The sequence below is a fragment of the Bufo bufo genome, chromosome 2 (genome assembly GCF_905171765.1).
Source record: "Bufo bufo chromosome 2, aBufBuf1.1, whole genome shotgun sequence".
NCBI classification, from domain to species: domain Eukaryota; kingdom Metazoa; phylum Chordata; class Amphibia; order Anura; family Bufonidae; genus Bufo; species Bufo bufo.
In genome coordinates this window covers 469,189,128-469,208,741 of record NC_053390.1, presented here as the reverse complement: position 1 = coordinate 469,208,741, position 19,614 = coordinate 469,189,128, and the positions used below count along the sequence as shown (strand labels likewise).

Genomic DNA, 19,614 nt, shown 5'->3' with positions numbered 1-19,614 from the left:
CATTTTAATGCGTTTTGCACGCGCGTGAGAAAAATCTGCATGTTTGGTACCCAAACCCAAACTACTTCACAGAAGTTCGGGTTTGGGTTAGGTGTTGTGTAGAGTGTATTATTTTCCCTTATAACATGGTTATAAGGGAAAATAATAGCATTCTTAATACAGAATGCTTAGTAAAATAGGGATGAAGGGGATAAAAAAAATATAATAATAATTTAACTCACCTTAATCCACTTGTTCGCGTAGCCCGGCTTCTCTTCCTTCTTCAGGACCTGGGTAAAGGACCTTTGATGACATCACTGCGCTCATCACATGGTCCATCACATGATCCATCACCATGGTGATGGATCATGTGACGGACTATGTGATGAGCGCAGTGACGTCACCACAGGTCCTTTTCCTACTGCACAGCAAAGATGAAGACAGAAGAGAAGCCGGGCTGCGTGAACAAGTGGATTAAGGGGAGTTAAATTATTTTATTTTATTTAACCCCTCCAGTCCTATTCTACTAAGCATTCTGTATTAAGATATTAATAATAATGATCGGGTCCACATCCTGATCATCTCCTAGCAACCGCGCGTGAAAATCGCACTGCAGTCGCACTTGCTTGCGGAGGATTGCGATTTTCACGCAGCCCCATTCACTTCTATGGGGCCTGCGTTGCGTGAAAAACGCACAAAGTAGAGCATGCTGCGATTTTTACGCAACACACAAGTGATACGTGAAAATCACCGCTCATGTGCACAGCCCCATAGAAATGAATGGGTCTGGATTCAGTGCGGGTGCAATGCGTTCACCTCACGCATTGCACCCGGGTGGAAATCTCACCCATGTGAAAGAGGCCTTACAGTAGAAACTCCCAAAAAGTTACTCTATTTTGGAAACTAGGGGATAAGGTGCCAGTTTTATTGGTACTATTTTGGGGTACATATGATTTTTAATTGCTCTATATTACGTTTTTTGTGAGGCAAGGTAACCAAAAAATGGCTGTTTTGGCACAGTTTTGTTATTTTAAATTTTTTACAAGATTCATCTGACAGGGTAGATTATGTGCTATTTTTATAGAGCAGGTTGTTACGGACACAATAATATCAAATATGTCTACTTTGTTTCAGTTTTACATAATAAAGCATTTTTTAAAAATAAATTATGTTTTAGTGTGTCCATTTTCTGAACGCCATTATTTTTTATTTTTCTGCCGATTGATTTGTGCAGGGGCTAGTTGAGGTTTTTATTGGTACCATTTTTGAGTACATAGGATGTTTTGATTATTCATTATTACACTTTATGGGGCAAGGTGACCAAAAAATTGGCTGTTTTGGAACAGTTTTTAATTTATTTAATTTTACAGCGTTCATCTGAGGGGTTAGTTCATGTGACAGTTTTATAGAGCAGATCGTTACGTTCGTGGCAATACCTAATATGTATACTTTTTCCCTATTTATTTAAGTTTCACACAATAATAGCATTTTTGAAACAAGTCTGAGAGCCATAGATTTTTTATTTTTTGGGCGATTGTCTTAAATAGGGTATCATTTTTTGCGGGATGAGGTGACGGTTTGATTGGTACTATTTTTTAGGGCATACGCCTTTTTGATGGCTTGGCGTTGCACTTTTTGTGATGTAAGGTGACAAAAAATTGCTTTTTTGCCACTGTTTTTATATATACACCCTGTACAGAATTATTAGGCAAATGAGTATTTTGACAACATCATCCTCTTTATGCATGTTGTCTTACTCCAAGCTGTATAGGCTCGAAAGCCTACTACCAATTAAGCATATTAGGTGATGTGCATCTCTGTAATGAGAAGGGTTGTGGTCTAATGACATCAACACCCTATATCAGGTGTGCAGAATTATTAGGCAACTTCCTTTCCTTTGGCAAAATGGGTCAAAAGAAGGACTTGACAGGCTCAGAAAAGTCAAAAATAGTGAGATATCTTGCAGAGGGATGCAGCACTCTTAAAATTGAAAAGCTTCTGAAGCGTGATCATCGAACAATCAAGCGTTTCATTCAAAATAGTCAACAGGGTCGCAAGAAGCGTGTGGAAAAACCAAGGCGCAAAATAACTGCCCATGAACTGAGAAAAGTCAAGCGTGCAGCTGCCAAGATGCCACTTGCCACCAGTTTGGCCATATTTCAGAGCTGCAACATCACTGGAGTGCCCAAAAGCACAAGGTGTGCAATACTCAGAGACATGGCCAAGGTAAGAAAGGCTGAAAGACGACCACCACTGAACAAGACACACAAGCTGAAACGTCAAGACTGGGCCAAGAAATATCTCAAGACTGATTTTTCTAAGGTTTTATGGACTGATGAAATGAGAGTGAGTCTTGATGGGCCAGATGTATGGGCCCGTGGCTGGATTGGTAAAGGGCAGAGAGCTCCAGTCCGACTCAGACGCCAGCAAGGTGGAGGTGGAGTACTGGTTTGGGCTGGTATCATCAAAGATGAGCTTGTGGGGCCTTTTCGGGTTGAGGATGGAGTCAAGCTCAACTCCCAGTCCTACTGCCAGTTTCTGGAAGACACCTTCTTCAAGCAGTGGTACAGGAAGAAGTCTGCATCCTTCAAGAAAAACATGATTTTCATGCAGGACAATGCTCCATCACACGCGTCCAAGTACTCCACAGCGTGGCTGGCAAGAAAGGGTATAAAAGAAGAAAATCTAATGACATGGCCTCCTTGTTCACCTGATCTGAACCCCATTGAGAACCTGTGGTCCATCATCAAATGTGAGATTTACAAGGAGGGAAAACAGTACACCTCTCTGAACAGTGTCTGGGAGGCTGTGGTTGCTGCTGCACGCAATGTTGATGGTGAACAGATCAAAACACTGACAGAATCCATGGATGGCAGGCTTTTGAGTGTCCTTGCAAAGAAAGGTGGCTATATTGGTCACTGATTTGTTTTTGTTTTGTTTTTGAATGTCAGAAATGTATATTTGTGAATGTTGAGATGTTATATTGGTTTCACTGGTAAAAATAAATAATTGAAATGGGTATATATTTGTTTTTTGTTAAGTTACTTAATAATTATGCACAGTAATAGTCACCTGCACACACAGATATCCCCCTAAAATAGCTAAAACTAAAAACAAACTAAAAACTACTTCCAAAAATATTCAGCTTTGATATTAATGAGTTTTTTGGGTTCATTGAGAACATGGTTGTTGTTCAATAATAAAATTAATCCTCAAAAATACAACTTGCCTAATAATTCTGCACTCCCTGTATATTTTTTTACGGTGTTCATCTGAGGGGTTAGGTCATGTGATATTTTTATCGAGCATGTTACGGATGCAGCGATACCTAATATGTACACTTTTTTTAAATTAATTTCACTTTAACACAATAATAGCATATTTTTTGTCTCCATGTTCTGAGAGCTATAGTTTTTTATTTTTTGAGCGATTTTCTTATAAGGGGTCCCATTTTTTGCGGGATGAGGTGACGGTTTTATTGGCACCATATTGTTTTTACATACGCCTTTTTGATCGCTTGGTGTTGAACTTTTTGTGATGTAAGGTGACAAAAATGGCTTTTTTTTACACAGTTTTTATTTTATTTTTTTGATGGTGTTTATCGGACGGGGTCAATCATGTGATATATTTATAGAGATGGTCGTTACGGATGCGGTGATACCTAAAGTGGTGTTTTTTGTTGTTTTTTTTTTTTCATTTTTTTTATAGGAAAAGGCAATTTATTTATTTTATTTACATTTTTATTTATTTTTACTTTTATTATTACTTATTACTTTATTTTTATCAAGTCTCACTTGGATCTTTAAGATCCAGTGGTGCTGATGGCTGTACTATACTTTGCAATGCTCTTGTACTATCAGCCTTTGCAAAGCGTCCGGTTGTCATGGCAACCATCGGGCGCTGCCATCGCAGCACGGCAGCCCCGATGGTTGAGAGAGCCCCCTCCCTCTATTAACCCCATGGATGCCGCTGCCGTGGCATCTAAGGGGTTACAGCAGAGTGTCAGCATGCAGCTGACACTCGCTGCTGATGGTGGCGGCTCAGGAATGGAGCTGCTGCCATCAAATACAGCAGGGGGATCGCATCGGGCAGGGGCCAACGCTGGAAAGGGGGGGGTGTTACGGACAGCATTGAGGGGGCACAGATGGGGGCAGGATACATGGATGGGGGGGGCACATCAGGGATCAGGGGAAGACAGATGGCGGAGGCAGGGCTCACAGAGGGGGGGGTTGGAGGCGCACGGGGAAAGGGGGGGGGGAAAGGAACTTGCCGGCATTACTGAACTTTGCAACGCTTGGATTAAAGAGCTGCCATGACGTCTATACACGTGCTAGCTGCACGGGGTATGTGCAGCTAGCACATATATAGCCGTATGGCAGTCGGGAAGGGTTAATTGACAGAGCAATCTCATAAACTATTATAGTCTCCAGGCAGTAATGGGTACAGTACCCTACCCAGTGCCAGCAGAGGTGGCGGGGGATATTTCTTCTTTTGTTTTATTTATTTTTTACCCATTCTGAGCCCTTTTTTCACACTTTTTGCTGGACAACCCATTTAAGTTTGTGATTTTTCATGTCTATGAAAGCATTCTTCTGCTTAATTTGAGAAATGAATGCAGTTATAGGAGAGCATTATACACATTGGCATTATTACAATGCCAAAAAACAAGTTTAAATTGACTATAGGTTACCAATATGCAGAATAACAAGTAACCTACTCAAAATTCCAGATGGCGACCAAAATAGTCAACAGTGTGACCTAGAATTTGCAAATGGCGACATGAATTTATAGACTTGTTGGTCATCATTTACAATTAGCCCAGCCGACGCACTGCAGTCCCTCACAGCAACCAAGTGGCATCCATTTATTCCCCCAGTACCCCACTGATTTGCCCAAACACTGTTCAGACCGGCAAGAAAGGACAGGGCTGTCTAGCAGCAAAGGGTGGGGGTAATACAGAGGGCTCTTAATTAGGTTACAATTGAGTTAAGCCTCATGAAGACGTCAGTGTTTCACAGACGTGTGCTGTCCGTGTTCTCCACGGACAGCACACGTCTCTATTCATTTTAATGTGGGTATTCACACATCAGTGTTTTAGCACAGTCCGTGGGTCCTTTTTTTTTACCACGGATGCATGCTCTATTTTGTCCATGTTCACGGATCCATCACGCCCATTATAGTCTATGGGTCCGTGAAAACCATGGATGCCATCCGTGTTTCACGGATCATTAACAAGAGATTCTTTGAGAATTATTTTTCAGCTGTTGCGTGTTAGTGAAACACGGATGCAACACGGACAGCAAAAAATTGACCCACAGACCCAACACGGATCTGTCACGGGAGAAAACATGGATTGAACGCGGTCCGTGTTACCACTGATCCAAAACTGACACGGACGTCTGCATGAGGCATTAGAGATGTGTTAATGGTCTTGCTTTAAAGCTGACAATCAAACCTGCAGCTCTCACTCTGACCCGATTTCTAAAGGCCATATTTCTGCTGTTATGGCAGCCAACACTGCAATCCTGGTTCTGTTTTAGAGCATATATTGTGTAATATGCAAGTAGCAGGTTTTTCCTTTCACTAATGGTGTCCAGACACTAGATAAAAATTGTCTAAGATTGCCGATTGTGACCATCCCACATTTGAAAATTCAGTGCAAACTATTGCCAAATTCAGCCAATTTTCTCCTGTTTTGCAATGCTACCGATTATGTATGGTTAGCTCAAATGGGTTTTCAGTACTTAAATAGGTCACCAATATCAGATTGGTTGGGGTTTGACACCTGCCACTCCCACTAATCGGTTGTTTCCAACACACTGGACAGAGCCGGAAGCAGAAAGCTCTGTCCACTGTGTAGTGGCCTTGCCGGCTTACTGCAACTCGCCTCCCATTTGGTTTCTGGAAACAGCTAATCAGTTGGGGTGACCCTACAATCTAATATTTCTGACCTACATGGAGGATAAATTATCAGTATCTAGGCACTCAAAAAAAACTGAAGTGATCACAGTCAGTCGGAAAAGCTAAGAGGTAGGCAACATAAAATCAACCCATTACAATACCATTCTGAGGGGTTGCTAAATTATTGATTGCCAACCTACACACTAGCTCACCTCTAGTATATTATACATGTATATCCTTAGGGTACTTTCACACTAGCCTTATTCTTCTCCGGCATTGAGTTCCGCCCTAGGGGCTCAATACCGGAAAAAAAATGATCAGTTTTATCCTAATGCATTCTGAATGGAGAGCAATCCGTTCAGGATGCATCAGGATGTCTTCAGTTCAGTGTTTTTGCCTTTTCAGGACGGAGATAATATCGCAGCATGCTACGGTTTTAGCTCCGTCCAAAATTCCGGAACACTTGCCGGGATGCCAGATCCGTAATTTTTTCCCATTGAAATGCATTAATGCCGGATACGGCCCGAGTGTTCCGGCAAAACGGATCCGGAATTGCGGTCTGCGCATGCTCAGACCACAAAAATGTGAAAAAAGAAATAAATGCCGGATCCGTTTTTCCAAATGACACCGGACAGACGGATCCGGCATTTCAATTCTGATCCGTCTGACAAATGCCATCAGTTTGCATACGTTTTGACGGATTCGGCAGGATATAGTTGTGGTGAAACTACATGAAGAATCTTGGAAAACCGCCTACTGCAGGAAGTCAACATTTTATTTCATAGTAAGAGCTGCATGGTACCAAAGATGAAGGAAAATGCCCTCCTCCACAGACAGGAGATGAGATGGGAATACGGCAGAGGTTTAGCGATACTCCTCCTGTACTTCAATGTCCTCTTCTACCTGTTCATAGAACAAGATGTCATACAAGCAGGAAATCTCTAGCTTTTTTTTTTTTACCCTTTGTTCAACATATACAACAGGGAAATCTGGTCCCAGCATATGCCACTATACGCCATAACATACAGTCAGGTCCATAAATATTGGGACATCGACACAATTCAATTTTTTTTGGCTCTTTACACCACCACAATGGATTTGAAATGAAACGAACAAGATGTGCTTTACCTGCAGACTGTCAGCTGTAATTTGAGGGTATTTACATCCGAATCAGGTGAACGGTGCAGGAATTACAACAGTTTGCATATGTGCCTCCCACTTGTTAAGGAACCAAAAGTAATGGGACATAAAAATAATCATAAATCAAACTTTCACTTTTTAATATTTGGTTGCAAATCCTTTGCAGTCAATTACAGCCTGAAGTCTGGAACGCATAGACATCACCAGACGCTGGGTTTCATCCCTAGTGACGCTCTGCCAGGCCTCTACTGCAACTGTCTTCAGTTCCTGCTTGTTCTTGGGGCATTTTCCCTTCAGTTTTGTCTTCAGCAAGTGAAATGCATGCGCAATCGGATTCAGGTCAGATGATTGACTCGGCCATTGCATAACATTCCACTTCTTTCCCTTAAAAAACTCTTCGGTTGCTTTTGCAGTATGCTTTGAGTCATTGTCCATCTGCACTGTGAAGCGCCGTCCAATGAGTTCTGAAGCATTTGGCTGAATATAAGCAGATAATATTGCCCAAAACACTTCAGAATTCATCCTGCGGCTTTTGTCAGCAGTCACATCATCAATAAATACAAGAGAACCAGTTCCATTGGCAGCCATACATGTCCACGCCATGACACTACCACCACCATGATTCACTGATGAGGTGGTATGCTTAGGATCATGAGCAGTTCCTTTCCTTCTCCATACTCTTCTCTTCCCATCACTCTGGTACAAGTTGATCTTGGTCTCATCTGTCCATAGGATGTTGTTCCAGAACTGTGAAGGCTTTTTTAGATGTCTTTTGGCAAACTCTAATCTGGCCTTCCTGTTTTTGAGGCTCACCAATGGTTTACATCTTGTGGTGAACCCTCTGTATTCACTCTGGTGAAGTCTTCTCTTGATTGTTGACTTTGACACACATACACCTACCTCCTGGAGAGTGTTTTTGATCTGGACAACTGTTGTGAAGGGTGTTTTCTTCACCAGGGAAATAATTCTTCGCTCATCCACCACAGTTGTTTTCCATGGTCTTCCGGGTCTTTTGGTGTTGCTGAGCTCACCGGTGCGTTCCTTCTTTTTAAGAATGTTCCAAACAGTTGTTTTGGCCAGGCCTAATGTTTTTTCTATCTCTCTGATGGGTTTGTTGTGTTTTTTCAGCCTAATGATGGCTTGCTTCACTGATGGTGACAGCTCTTTGGATCTCATCTTGAGAGTTGACAGCAACAGATTCCAAATACAAATAGCAGACTGGAAATGACCTCTGGACCTTTTATCTGCTCATTGTAATTGGGATAATGAGGGAATAACACACACCTGGCCATGGAACAGCGGAGAAGCCAATTGTCCCATTACTTTTAGTCCCTTAACAAGTGGGAGGCACATATGGAAACTGCTGTAATTCCTACACCGTTCACCTGATTTGGATGTAAATACCCTCAAATTAAAGCTGACAGTCTGCAGGTAAAGCACGTCTTGTTCGTTTCATTTCCAATCCATTGTGGTGGTGCATAGAGCCAAAAATGTTAGCATTGTGTTGATGTCCCAATATTTATGGACCTGACTGTATGTCTCCTATTACTCGTATTCCAAGATATTTAACTGATGTTACCTGTAATTGTGTAGGTACCAGAGGGTCAACAGATTTATCCTAGTTGATAAACAACCCCAACCACTGGCCAAATTCTTTAATGATGCTCATTACTGGTAACGAGGGAAGTTACTACATTTCCCAAAAAGAGTAACGTCATCTTGTATATAGTGTAACGGATCTCCTGGCACCCCGACCGGGTACCTCCGTCGAAAGATGCTCCTAGCGCTTCCCGAGGACTCCAAGCACTCCACTTGACACCATAACCGCCACAGACCCCACGAACCGCCGAAGCTTGGTTGAGGTCTCGCCGTCTCCTACCCACCCTGGACCTATGACAAGGCTCCAGGCTCCAGTGGGTGACCCTTTCCTAAATCCAGAGAGCAGGAACAGCTCTTACAAGAGCTAGTAGTTATAGCCAGGGGAGTATAGCAAATCTTCAGCATATAGCAATCCCCAGTGTCGATCAGTTACCCAAACACCAGCCTCAACATGATGAAGGGTAAAACAGGAACTCTTTATTGAACACACAAGCATTGACTTATATACACATTTTCCAACAAGGTTACCACCCACAGGGTTTTGTAAAAACAACCAATAAACACGTACAATACAGTAAAACACTCCCACACAAAATCCTCCCCTCTGCCTGTGATACAATTACCTTACACGGGTTAATGTAATCTTCACAGGCAGGAGAATACACAATGTCTTCTGTCCTGGAGACAACCGAGGAGTAATTCAATTATCTCTCAGGACAAAGGGAAATCGCCAATACACACGTGGAGACAATAGGACAGACATCACTACTCAAATATACAATGTCCCACCCTTTACAGTACACATAGACATTTAACATATCCCAAAATGGCACGAATTAGACCAGGGTTTCAAAAGTTTAGCATGGGCTGATGAGAGGGCCCATAATCCTGGGGCAAGAGGCTGGCAAACAGGCCCCTCCAAAACCCAGTGGCGAGGTTGGTTTCGCCACATATAGGAATACCCTTTTGTCTAGTGGCCCACATTTAAAATCCTGTATGGAAGCTGAATTCCTGCTCAAGCAAGGTAAAGGTTGCAAAACGGTGGGGTGACAGGGCGCATTCCTGCCTTGTACCCCTCTCTAAAAGGAAGGAGTCTGACACTAGGCCCATAGCCCCGACCCTAATGGAGGGAAGCATATATAAAACGAACACAGAACAGAAAATAGGACATAATGCTGTCAAAGGCTATGACAGCATCAAGGGAAAGGATCGACCATGCACCAGGATCCACAGAGGACCCCTTCGGTTTTAAAAAGGTTAATATCCATGGACTTATTCTGCATGAAGCCAGTTTGGTCTCCATGCACTATATCCTGACTCAGTCTGTTAGCTGCATGTAGCGGTTTTCTTCAGGCCGATTCTCAGCATATTGTAGCTGGATCCCCATTATAGTTATAGGAGCCTTACAAACTTCCGGCAATGCTAGAATGCACAGAGATCCGGCAGGCTGTTCCCTGCCAGAACAGCCTGCCGAATCTTCGCTGCTAGTGTGAAACGAGCCTAAGACTTTAGCAAACAATTTAACATCCACTGGAAGTAAGGCATAGGTCTATATGAGTCAGGTAATAATGGATCTTTCTCTGGTTTAGGCCTCTTGCCCACAACCGTATGCCCACCGAGATATACGGTCCGTGAGTGGGCCATACAATCAGGTCCATAAATTCTAACATTTTTGGCTCTATACACCACCACAATGGATTTGAAATGAAACGAACAAGATGTGCTTTAACTGCAGACGGTCAGCTTTAATTTGAGGGTATTTACATCAAAATCAGGTGAACGGTGTAGGAACTACAACAGTAATGGGACAATTGGCTTTTCAGCTGTTCCACGGCCAGGTGTGTGTTATTCCCTCATTATACCAATTACAATGAACAGATAAAAAGGTCCAGAGTTCATTCCAAGTGTGCTATTTGCATTTGGATTCTGTTGCGGTCAACTCTCAAGATGAGATCCAAAGAGCTGTCACTATCAGTGAAGCAAGCCATCATTAGGCTGAAAAAAACAAAACAAACCCATCAGAGAGATAGCAAAAACATTAGGTATGGCCAAAACAACTGTTTGGAACATTCTTAAAAAGAAGGAACGCACCGGTGAGCTCAGCAACACCAAAAGACCCGGAAGACTATGGAAAACAACTGTGGTGGATGACCGAAGAATTCTTTCCATGGTGAAGAAAACACCCTTCACAACAGTTGGCCATATCAAGAACACTCTCCAGGAGGTAGGTGTATGTGTGTCAAAGTCAACAATCAAGAGAAGACTTCACCATAGTGAATACAAAGGGTTCACCAAAAGATGTAATCCATTGGTGAGCCTCAAAAACAGGAAGGCCAGATTAGAGTTTGCCAAACGACATCTAAAAAAGCCTTCACAGTTTTGGAACAACATCCTATGGACAGATGAGACCAAGATCAACTTGTAACAGAGTGATGGAAAGAGAAGAGTATGGAGAAGGAAAGGAACTGCTCATGATCCTAAGCAAACCACCTCATCAGTGAAGCATGGTGGTGGTAATGTCATGGCGTGGGCATGTATGTGTGCCAATGGAACTGGTTCTCTAGTACTTATTGATGATGTGACTGCTGACAAAAGCAGCAGGATGAATTCTGAAGTGTTTCGGGCAATATTATCTGCTCATATTCAGCCAAATGCTTCAGAACTCATTGGATGCCACTCCACAGTGCAGATGGACAATGACCCAAAAGCAAACTGCAAAAGCAACCAAAGAGTTTAAGGGAAAGAAGTGGAATGTTATGCAATGACCAAGTTAATCACCTGACCTGAATCCGATTGAGCATGCATTTCCCTTGCTGAAGACAAAACTGAAGGGAAAATGCCCCAGGAACAAGCAGGAACTGAAGATATTTGCAGTAGAGGCCTGGCAGAGCATCACCAGGGATGAAACCCAGCGTCTGGTGATGTCTATGCATTCCAGATTTCAGGCTGTAATTGACTGCTAAGGATTTGCAACCAAGTATTAAAAAGTGAAAGTTTGATTTATGATTATTATTATGTCCCATTACTTTTGGTCCCTTAACAAGTGGGAGGCACATATGCAAACTGTTGTAATTCCGACACCATTCATCTGACTTTCATGTAAATACCCTCAAATTAAAGCTGACAGTCTGCAGTTAAAGCACATCTTGTTAGTTTCATTTCAAATCCATTGTGGTGGTGTATAGAGCCAAAAATGTTAGAATTGTGTCGATGTCCCAATATTTATGGACCTGACTGTATGTACCGGAGCGGAATTGATTGTGCGCACGGAAGCGCACAGCATCATAGATTACAATCATGCTGTGCATGTCGGGCCGCCCGCGGGACAATAGCGTACGCCTCATCATAAATTAGGCGCATCCTGTGGCAGTGCAGGAGATTTTAAGACAGGCGCAGAAAGCGCCAGTCTTAATAAATCTCCCCCTGTGTCTTTAGTTAAATGTGTCTCCGAGAGGCATATGACAGCTGTCGGAAATTGATGGAACCAAGAAAGTACAGCATAACTAGGTGATGATAGTCCATGTCACCAGACAACAGTGACATTGACAGACAGGAGAGACAACACAAATAGATAGCATGTAGACACACAAGCTCCAGGTAAAAAAAACATAACTGTCACGCTTCGGTATAGGAGGGAAACACCACACCGAGCATAGGAGGGAAGGAGGAAACAGGGAATCAGGACTGAGAACTAGGGAAGGAAGATGGACACCTCCTAGAGAAAACCCTAACCAAAATCCTGACTGACTACCAGTATAAACAAACCCCAAAAGGTAGGTAAGTTCATAAGCAGGAATACCTAGAGTCCTATCTAGCCCTATAGGACCCTGGTACTAATGGCAGGGGCGAGACTACCTGTTCCTCCAAAAGGAAGAATTAACAAGAGTCTTCTACAGGCCTAATACAGACAATAGGGAAATGCAACACCCAGAACCCAAACAAATTACAAAAGGTTAAAAGGAAAGATTTAACTTCAAAGGGGCTGAGGAAGCACCAGAAACTCAGCCGAGATCCAACCATAATCAATCTACAGGCACAGATGCAATAAACCGCACAGCATAGTGGGAGAAGCAACTATAAATAAGGAAAGTTAAATGACCACATTAGCAACACCTGGAGGCAAGGCGATTAGAAACAACACAGACGCCTATTGATCCACAAGGAAAACCTGTCAGATCAAACCATGTGTTGCTAGTCTCACAGATCTCCTGCCACTCACTGGTTAAGTCCATGACAGTACCCTCCCTTCTAAGGGTAACCTCTGGGCACCCAGGACCAGTGTTCCCTCTAAGCCTTGGCAGCTGCTGAGCGGGGTCAGCTCAGAGCTGGGCACAGCGCCATTAAAGGTGGGCGATAGGAAAACCTAGGATAATTGTCACATCAAAGAGCATACTGTGTAACCCCTGTGCCATCCCGTACAATACAGTGTAACCCCTGCACCATGCTGTGTAATATACAGTATAATTCCTGCACCATGCTATACAGAATACATTATAATCCCTGCACCATGCTGTGTAATATACAGTATAATCCATACACTATGCCGTACAATATACACAATAACCCCACAGTGTAGGTGTTATACTGTATATTATACAGCATGGTGCAGGGATTATAATGTATATTGTACAGCATGGTGCAGGGATTATACTGTATATTGTACAGCTTGGTGCAGGGATTATACTGTATATTGTACAGCATGGTACAGGGCTTATAATGTATACTGTAGTCATCTATAGTGCTATTCGCTTTAGCACGGTAATGTATAGCGCCATCACGCTGTTGTTCTTGGCAAGATTAAATTACATGGTAGTTGGGAATGCTATAGGTGATGGCACTGTGGATGAAGGTGCTATAGGTGATGGCACTGTGGATGAAGGTTCTATAGGTGATGGCACTGTGGGTGAAGGTGCTATAGGTGATGGCACTGTGGGCGAAGGTGCTATAGGTGATGGCACTGTGGGGGAAGGTGCTATAGGTGATGGCACTGTGGGTGAAGGTGCTATAGGTGATGGCACTGTGGGAGAAGGTGCTATAGGTGATGGCACTGTGGGTGAAGGTGCTATAGGTGATGGCACTGTGGGTGAAGGTGCTATAGGTGATGGCACTGTGGGTGAAGGTGCTATAGGTGATGGCACTGTGGATGAAGGTGATATAGGTGATGGCACTGTATATGGGGTGCTATGGTGATGGCACTGTATATGGGGTGCTATAGGTGATGGCACTGCAGATGATGGTGCTATAGGCGATGGCGCTGTAGATGAGGGTGCTATAGGCGATGGCGCTGTAGATGAGGTGCTATAGGTGATGGCACTGTAGATGGGGTGCTATAGGTGATGGCACTGTAGATGGGGTGCTATAGGTGATGGCACTGTAGATGAGGGTCCTATAGGTGATGGCACTGTAGATGAGGGTCCTATAGGTGATGGCACTGTAGATGAGGGTCCTATAGGTGATGGCACTGTAGATGAGGGTCCTTTAGGTGAGGGCATCATAGCAGAGGGCAGCACCAGGAACCAAAAGGATGAAACAAGTGTAACCTGCTGTAAATGTAACGCAGCCACAGCTGTGGACATGTTCGAGTGTATCAGCTAAACCAAATAACAAGACTCTGTGAGAAGAAAAGCTAAGAAATGTGAGGGGTTAATGTCTGACAACCCTGTGTGATCTGGGGTATCCCAGGGTATTATATTGCTGCAGTATGTGGGGTCCCAGACTCCCAGGGGGCCCCTGGACCCCGAGCCTCAGATGGATACATTCCTGTGCAGTCAATTATGCCCTTGTGAAAACCCATGAGTTCAAATAATGTCTTTGCTGAGCTTTTACCAATGGGTTACCCTGTCGGTAAAACCACTCTAGCCTCAGGCTCTAAGATGACGCCGCTGACGTTACCTTGCCTGGCTGCTGCGTGCTCAGTCAAGTCCTCCTCTCCTCTTCCGGTCAGAAAAAGGAGGAGCCACGGCAGTAGAGCGGTAATATGTGTAGGCGGCGCCACGCTGAGCCGCACAGGTCGCATCATCTTCAGTGTGGGCATTAGTGTGGGCATTAGTGTAGGCATTTTGCCGGCGGCAGGGTGAGCGGGTGCTGAGCGGACATAAGCGGGGGCACAATAAATGCTGCGCGGTCGCGCACCCACGCAGCTTAGAGGGAACACTGCCCAGGACCGACCTTATCCAGGTGAGACCTGTAAAAATCTTTCACCAAACGACTGGCATTCACGTCAGATGCCAGTACCCACATCTTCTCCTCTGATACATAACTCTTCCAGTGAACAAGATACTGAAGAGATATACGGAGAACTCGAGAGTCAATTATCTTGGCGATCTGAAATTCCAAACTACCGTCCACCATGACAGGAGCAGGTGGCAAGGAAGACGGCTCCAAAAGTTCAACTTATCTCCTCAACAAAGATTTATGAAACACATTATGAATTTTCAGGGCCTGAGGAAGTTCAAGACGAAAAGCTACAGGATTAATAATGGCAGTGATCTTATATGGACCAATAAACCTTGGACCTAACTTCCAAGAAGGTACCTTCAACTTAATGTTTCTTGTGGACAGCCACACAGAATCACCCACTCTTAGATCCGGACCATTCATACGTTTCCTGTCAGCCACACGTTTACACTTGTTGCCCATATTCATCAAGTTATCTTGAATTTTCCGCCATAGAGATAACGAAAAACGTTCCTACTCAGATATCAGAAGTATCTGAACCAAAAAATGTGCCAAACTGCGGGTGAAACCCATATGCCCCAAAAAACGTTGACTTCCCAGTGGACTGCTGTCTACGATTATTTATGGCAAACTCTGCCAAAGACAAAAACGAAGACCACTCCTCCTGGTTCTCAGAGACAAAACATCTCAAGTAAGTCTCCAGACTCTGATTAGTGTGCTCCGTCTGTCCGTTTGACGGAGGATGAAAAGCCGAAGAAAAGGACAGTTGTACCCCCAGTCGAGTACAGAACGCCTTCCAGAATCTGGAAACAAACTGAGTCCCACGATCCGAGACCATGTCAGACTGAATGCCATGGAATTTCACAATGTTGTCACTTATGCAAATGTTTTAGCATTAGATAGGCCCGGCAACGCTATAAAGTGCACCATTTTACTAAAGCGATCAACTACCACCTGAATAACTGTCTTTCCTGAAGAATTAGGTAGATCCGTGATAAAATCCATGGAGTGAGTACATGGTCTGGACGGGATGGGCAACGGAAGTAGAGATCCGGAAGACCAAGTATGTGTCACCTTAGCGCGTGCGCAGGTACTACAGGCTGACACATAGTCCTCAGCACACTTACGCAACCCGGGCCACCAGAATCTACGAGAGATGAGGTTGGCACTGGATCTGCTCCCAGGGTGTCCCGTAAGAACCGTACAGTGACACAATTCCGATGGTACAAACAGTTTACCAGAGGGACAAGAATGAATCCACCCATTAATTTCTATGGGGCTTTGCACATGAGCGGTGATTTTCACCCATCACTTGTGCATTGCGTTAAAATCGCAGCAACCTCTATATTGTGCGTTTTTCACGCAACGCAAGTAAATTAGGGATGGAGGGGTTAAAAAAAAAATAATAATTAAACTCACCTCATCCACTTGTTTGCGCTGCTCGGCTTCTTTCTTCTTATTTGATGACCTGGGAGGAAAAGGACCTTTGGTGACGTCACTGCGCTCATCACATGGTCCATCACCATGGTGATGGACCATGTGATGAGCGCAGTGACGTCACCAAAGGTCCTCCCAGGTCATCAAAGAAGAAGAAAGAAGAGTTCAATTTTTATTTTATTTTTTTTAACCCCTCCATCCCTAATTTACTTAGCACTCTGTATTAAGAATGCTATTATTTTCCATTATAACCATGTTATAAGGGAAAATAATAAAATTTACACAACACCGATCCCAAACCCGAACTTCTGTGAAGAAATCCAGGTTCGGGACTGGGTACCAAACATGCCGATTTTTCTCACGCGCGTGCAAAACGCATTAAAACACTTTGCATTCGCACCGCAACGCACCCGCATCCTATCCGACCCTCACACACGGCACCCGTTTGAAAGAGGCCTAACACCTTCACCTCTAGGTCAGGGTGAATTATCACCACCCCTTCCCCTTATAGGACTCGGATTTTCAAAATCACCATCTCCAGGAAAACTACTGACAAGGCATCTGCCTTAATGTTTTTAACCCCAGGATGATAGGTGACAGTGAAATTGAATCTGGTGAAAAACTAAGACTATCTGGCCTGCCTTGGGTTCAGTCATTTAGCCGACTCCAGGTAAGCCAGGCTTTTGTGATCTGTGAACAACGTGATTGGATGAATCGCCCCTTCCAACCAATGACGCCATTCCTCAAAAACCAACTTAATGGCCAGTAACTCTCTGCTACCTACATCATAATTTCTCTCTGCGGAAGATTTTTTTATTTTTTTGAGAAAAAGGAACATGGACGCCATTTACCAGGTGACGGACCCTGCGATACAACTGCTCTTACCCCCACCTCGGACGCGTCCACTTCCACAATGAAAGGTTGTGATACATCCGGCTGCACCAATATAGGGGCAGCATTCCTTAATTGCAGAAAAGGCTCGCAACGCTGAATCAGACAACACTGAAACATCTGTCCCTTTCTTAGTCATGTCAGTTAAGGGTTTTACTATTGTCAAATAGTTCTGAATACATTTTTAATAATAGTTGGTGAACCCCAAAAACAGCAAAAGAGCTAATAAAGGGAGGTTTTGCTTATCGGAAATGAGAGATTTATATCTATCTCCGTATTCCGTCCCTTCTATTCTATTCCTAGACTGTTGCACTTGTGTAGCGGGAAGGAGTATTATGCAAATATACAGGGAGTGCAGAATTATTAGGCAAGTTGTATTTTTGAGGATTAATTTTATTATTGAACAACAACCATGTTCTCAATGAACCCAAAAAACTCATTAATATCAAAGCTGAATATTTTTGGAAGTAGTTTTTAGTTTGTTTTTAGTTTTAGCTATTTTAGGGGGATATCTGTGTGTGCAGGTGACTATTACTGTGCATAATTATTAGGCAACTTAACAAAAAACAAATATATACCCATTTCAATTATTTATTTTTACCAGTGAAACCAATATAACATCTCAACATTCACAAATATACATTTCTGACATTCAAAAACAAAACAAAAACAAATCAGTGACCAATATAGCCACCTTTCTTTGCAAGGACACTCAAAAGCCTGCCATCCATGGATTCTGTCAGTGTTTTGATCTGTTCACCATCAACATTGCATGCAGCAGCAACCACAGCCTCCCAGACACTGTTCAGAGAGGTGTACTGTTTTCCCTCCTTGTAAATCTCACATTTGATGATGGACCACAGGTTCTCAATGGGGTTCAGATCAGGTGAACAAGGAGGCCATGTCATTAGATTTTCTTCTTTTATACCCTTTCTTGCCAGCCACGCTGTGGAGTACTTGGACGCGTGTGATGGAGCATTGTCCTGCATGAAAATCATGTTTTTCTTGAAGGATGCAGACTTCTTCCTGTACCACTGCTTGAAGAAGGTGTCTTCCAGAAACTGGCAGTAGGACTGGGAGTTGAGCTTGACTCCATCCTCAACCCGAAAAGGCCCCACAAGCTCATCTTTGATGATACCAGCCCAAACCAGTACTCCACCTCCACCTTGCTGGGGTCTGAGTCGGACTGGAGCTCTCTGCCCTTTACCAATCCAGCCACGGGCCCATCCATCTGGCGCATCAAGACTCACTCTCATTTCATCAGTCCATAAAACCTTAGAAAAATCAGTCTTGAGATATTTCTTGGCCCAGTCTTGACGTTTCAGCTTGTGTGTCTTGTTCAGTGGTGGTCGTCTTTCAGCCTTTCTTACCTTGGCCATGTCTCTGAGTATTGCACACCTTGTGCTTTTGGGCACTCCAGTGATGTTGCAGCTCTGAAATATGGCCAAACTGGTGGCAAGTGGCATCTTGGCAGCTGCACGCTTGACTTTTCTCAGTTCATGGGCAGTTATTTTGCGCCTTGGTTTTTCCACACGCTTCTTGCGACCCTGTTGACTATTTTGAATGAAACGCTTGATTGTTCGATGATCACGCTTCAGAAGCTTTGCAATTTTAAGAGTGCTGCATCCCTCTGCAAGATATCTCACTATTTTTGACTTTTCTGAGCCTGTCAAGTCCTTCTTTTGACCCATTTTGCCTAATAATTATGCACACCTAATATAGGGTGTTGATGTCATTAGACCACACCCCTTCTCATTACAGAGATGCACATCACCTAATATGCTTAATTGGTAGTAGGCTTTCGAGCCTATACAGCTTGGAGTAAGACAACATGCATAAAGAGGATGATGTGGTCAAAATACTCATTTGCCTAATAATTCTGCACGCAGTGTATGTATATATGTCTTTTAATATATGCATATATATATTGGCCCTGTATGGCCAGTATGGGCCCAGGTATGTGTAAATATGTGTGTGTGTGTGTGTGTGTATATATATATGTGTGTATTCCCCTTATATTGAACACATCTGTATATAGATATATATATGGGCTTATGTTGTAATTATATGGGCTTACATTGTCTATATATAAATGTATGTATGGCCCAGTTATTACATACATCTGTATATACGTATCTATCCATGGGAGAACCTCCCCAACAACTGATTCTTTAATTAAGATGGAAGTCGTGCTTATGTTGAAAAGAAGCCAGCCTACGGTTGACCGTACCCCAGAAGGAGGTGCTACATGGGCCGGAAGATTGGCACTGAGATTGGGGGTGGCTGACGCCAGAAGATCGACACTGACAGAAATCTTAGAGACTGTGAGGGTGAGGCGATTCCAGAGTCATTGGGAGGGGCTGACACCTGAAGATCGTTACTGACAGAAAAAAAGAAGGCCAGTCCACGGTTTCTGCGTGGATTAACCTAGAGACTGCGAGGGTGAAGTGGCTGTTACCTGAAAATCGTAACGAAAGATGCCAAGAAAGT

At 43.5% G+C, this 19,614-nt stretch overlaps 1 protein-coding gene across 1 annotated transcript in view; it reads right to left on the bottom strand.

Moving 5' to 3' along the window:
* ZBTB7A (zinc finger and BTB domain containing 7A) overlaps positions 1 to 19,614 on the bottom strand; it is a 126,488-nt gene that overhangs the window by 9,971 nt on the left and 96,903 nt on the right.